Genomic DNA, 4,582 nt, shown 5'->3' with positions numbered 1-4,582 from the left:
GGGGGGGGGGGGGTTAGGAGGGCTTCAGTCTGTCTGGGTGGATCCTCCAGACCAGACATGTCAGGTCCTGCACGCGCTCCCCAACCCACCGCAGTCTCCTCCAGTCTGGTGTCCCTGGTACTGTTGGGTTATCGCGGTATTAAGTCACTTCCGGGATGTTTAGAGTCGTCATGTCTGGGTTGGGGGGGTACGCCTACTTAAATAAAAGTACTTTTATTGTTTAAGTACTTTTATTGTTAAAGTACTCTGTTGTAGTAAAAGTACTGTGTTGAACACGTTGAGTAACAGAAGCCCACTACCAGGAGGAGGTCTGCAGAGTCCAGATCAGAAGAAGACCTCCACCCTCTCTAATCCTGGGCTTTAGGTTTTTATTAAATCACTTCTGGAGAGTCTACTGTGTACTACTGTGTACTAGTGTCTACTAGTGTGTACTACTGTGTATTACTGTGTACTAGTGTCTACTAGTGTGTACTACTGTGTACTACTGTGCACTAGTGTCTACTAGTGTGTACTACTGTGTACTACTGTGTACTAGTGTCTACTAGTTTGTACTACTGTGTACTACTGTGTACTAGTGTGTACTACTGTGTACTACTGTGCACTGTGTACTACTGTGCACTACTGTGTACTACTGTGTACTATACTGTGTACTAGTCTGCACTACTGTGCACTAGTGTGTACTACTGTGTACTACTGTGTACTAGTCTGCACTACTGTGTACTACTGTGTACTAGTGTGTAAGACTGTGCACTACTGTGTACTAGTGTGTTTTACTGTGTACTACTGTGTAGTACTGTGTACTACTGTGCACTACTGTGCACTACTGTGTACTACTGTGTAATACTGTGCACTACTGTGAAGTACTGTGCATTACTGTGTACTACTGTGCACTACTGTGTACTACTGTGCACTACTGTGTACTACTGTGTACTACTGTGTACTAGTGTGTACTACTTTGTTCTGTGCACTACTGTGCACTACTGTGCACTACTGTGTACTACTGTGTACTACTGTGCACTACTGTGTACTACTGTGTACTACTGAAGAAATGTACTGCTGGGAGAAGTATTCAGATCCTTTAGGGGGACTCAACCCTCCTGGGGTCCTCCTTTGGTTCTCCTGGGGTTCCCCTGGGGTCCTCCTTTGGTTCTCCTGGGGTTCTCCTGGGGTCCTCCTGGGGTCCTCCTGGGGTCCTCCTGGGGTCCTCCTTGGGTCCTCCTTGGGTCCTCCTGGGGTCCTCCTGGGGTCCTCCTTGGGTCCTCCTGGGGTCCTCCTGGGGTTCTCCTGGGGTCCTCCTGGGGTTCTCCTGGGGTCCTCCTGGGGTTCTCCTGGGGTTCTCCTGGGGTCCTCCTGGGGTTCTCCTGGGGTCCTCCTGGGGTTCTCCTGGGGTTCCCCTGGGGTTCTCCTGGGGTCCTCCTTGGGTTCTCCTGGGGTCCTCGGATCAAATTTGACCCCCTTTAAAAAATATCTATGTCTACGTTTCAGTTTTTTTAATCCCAAATAACAGGCCTTCAAAATAAGAGCTGAAAATGTCAACATTAGAAATATCAATAACTGGAAAAAAAACATCAAAAAACACCCAAAAAGCACCCGCAACAGTGAAAAAGTGACTAAAATGTCAGAAGAAGTGATGATAATGTTGAAAGAAACTTTTTATTTTCCTGGTTGATGAAAGGACAACACACTGGTTTTAACTAGTTACCATAGAAACAGGCTGGATTCCTTAAAACGCTCGTTATAAATACTATTAATCACTTTTGTTACATACTTTCAGTCACAATAACTCTGCTTTATTAACTCTAATATTAGGTATAATTATTTTTAAATGAGGGTTATTGACCATGGATACCAGAAAGTATAAAACTAGTAATGTAGTGGTCGTGGAAACTAAAAAAAATACTGACAAAGGGACAAAAATGTCCAATTTATGTCCATTTTTGACCTGAAAAGACAACACAAGGATTAAAGAAAAGTAAAAGTACTGTATTACAAGCAGTGTGTAGTCTCATGTGTGTAGTGGGTATACTGTACTGCATACTGTACTGCATGGGCTTATTCTCAGTATATGGGTCAGAATGGGTCTTTTGGGGGGGGGGGATTTCATCGTGGGGGGGTCTGGGTGTCCCCCCCCCCCCCCCCCCCCCCCCCCCCCCCCCGCGCCCCCCCCCCCAGGGAAATGTCTTCATTAGCATATATGATAATTCAAAATATGTCCAATTACCGGGGAAAGGACGTTGTTGTGTGTCAGTATTTATAATTAATGTAATTTAATTTAGTGGGTACATGGAAAACTGGAGCGTTCTCAGTGGGAATACTGCGAATACCTGAGTATCACGTAGACTGCAGTACTGGGTACTAGTACAGTAAGTAAAAGTACTGTGTGTAGCTGAAGTTAATGATAGATAGATCCCAATAAAATGGGAAATTATAGTGTTACAGCAGCAAAATGGTAATAAATAATTATATTATACAACAATATACTGTAAATATAATGAAATACTGGGATACAGTACACATACATACAGTATACATGAAGTAATACTAGGAGTACATAAAGTACACTTTATAGTACAAAAAGTACATTTTATATTACATAAATTATATTTTACAGTACATAAAGCACATTTTATAGTAAATAAAGTACATTTTATAGTAAATAAAGTACATTTTACAGTACATAAAGCACATTTTATAGTACAAAAAGTACATTTTATAGTAAATAAAGTACATTTTATAGTACATAAAGTACATTTTATAGTACAAAAGTACATTTTTAGGCGTTATCTGGTGGTTTCCTGGCGGCTTTACACCCAAATATTAAAAAGAGAAGTCAGACAGCTGGGAGCCCAAATACAGAAGTTATGAACACAGATACTGGAAATGCATTAAGTATGTTCTTAATTAACCTAATAAACTGCTGTATATCTACACATATATATACATATATCTATATATATATATATGTACATATATATACATATATCTATATATATATATCTACATATATGTAGATATATATATATAGATATATGTGTGTATACCGGTGTATTCTTTGCATGCTCCATGAAGAAGTAATTGTAGTTATTATTATAATATAATTATTATTAATTGCAGAAATTAATATTTAACCCTCGTGTTGCAACGTTGTGTTTTTCTGGATGAAATGTTGACATTTTGTTTTTTTTTCTACACTTTTATCGACGTTTTTTGTCTTCTTCCAAATTTTGTTGTAATATTTTAAGTTGTTTTTTTACTTTTGTTTTTGTCAATTTTAACAATGTTTTTGTCACTTTTCCTGATTTTTTTTGTCACTTTTTCTAGTTTTTTTGTCACTTTTTAATATGTTTTTGATTTTTTTTGGTCATTTTTTTAACTTCAAGTTTTTATCGCTTTTTGCAAAAAAATGTAACGTTTGATTATAATCTTTCCCATTTATTTTGGTAATTTCTTTTACAAGTTTTTGTGGCTTTTTACAAATTTCTTGATGTTTTTTGTCACATTCTCACAGCTTTTTGGTAACAGTTTTTGCAAATTTTTGTAGTTTTTTGTAGTTTTTGTTGCTTTTTTCAAAAATGTGTTGAATGTTTTTATGTTCTTTGTCACTTTTTACAAAGTTTTTGTCCGTTTTCCAACAATGTTTTTAATGTATTTTGTCGGTTTTATTTACAAGTTTTTTGTAAGAATTTTTTTCTTTGTTTTCTAAATTTTTTTTGTCACTTTTAACAATAATTTTGATGTTTTTTTGTCACTTTTCCATTTCTTCCCTCCAACACAGAGTAATATTCAAATTTTGATGAAGCTCCGAACGTTTGGATGTTTATTCAGTGTGTGAACAAGAAGAGACAAAAGTCTGCAAAGTGTCAAAAGACTGAGAACACTGTCTGTCCCCCAGCGAGTCGTCTTTCTCACCTGATCCGAGCCGTCTGCTCGACTTCCTCTCCTTTAAATATAGACCCAACGTTCAGAGACGTCCTCACTTCCTCTTTCTGAGCTTAGTGAAGAGAAGACGTTTAGAGAAGAGAAGACGTTTAGAGAAGAGAAGACGTTTTGTCCTCATTTTGTCCTCATGTTGTCCTCATGTTGTCTTCATGTTGCCCTCATGTTGTCCTCATGTTGTCCTCATGTTGTCTTCCTGTAGCACTCATGTTGTCCCCATGTTGTCCTCATGTTGTCCTTGTGTTGCCCTTGGGTTGCCCTCATGTTGTCCTCATGTTGCCCTCATGTTGTCCCTATGTTGTCCTCATGTTGTCCTCATGTTGTCCTCATGTTGTCCTTGTGTTGCCCTTGTGTTGCCCTCATGTTGTCCCCATGTTGTCCTCATGTTGTCCTCATGTTGTCTTCATGTAGCACTCATGTTGTCCTTGTGTTGCCCTCATGTTTCCCTAATGTTGTCCCCATGTTGCCCTCATGTTGTCCTCATGTTTCCCTAATGTTGTCCCCATGTTGTCCTCATGTTGTCTTCATGTAGCACTCATGTTGTCCTTGTGTTGTCCTTTTGTTGTCCTCATGTTGTCCTCATGTTGTCCCCATGTTGTCCTCATGTTGTCTTCATGTTGCCCTCATGTTGTCCCCATGTTGTCCT

At 39.2% G+C, this 4,582-nt stretch overlaps 1 protein-coding gene across 1 annotated transcript in view; it reads left to right on the top strand.

Annotated features, from left to right (window-relative positions):
* Window positions 1-4,582, top strand: part of LOC117953950 (prohibitin-2-like) — a 27,119-nt gene that overhangs the window by 2,472 nt on the left and 20,065 nt on the right. The gene's annotated exons all lie outside the window — the stretch shown is intronic.

The sequence above is a fragment of the Etheostoma cragini genome, chromosome 12 (assembly GCF_013103735.1).
Source record: "Etheostoma cragini isolate CJK2018 chromosome 12, CSU_Ecrag_1.0, whole genome shotgun sequence".
Taxonomy (NCBI): domain Eukaryota; kingdom Metazoa; phylum Chordata; class Actinopteri; order Perciformes; family Percidae; genus Etheostoma; species Etheostoma cragini.
Note: the sequence above shows the minus strand (reverse complement) of the source record. Positions and strands in the feature narration are given on the sequence as shown.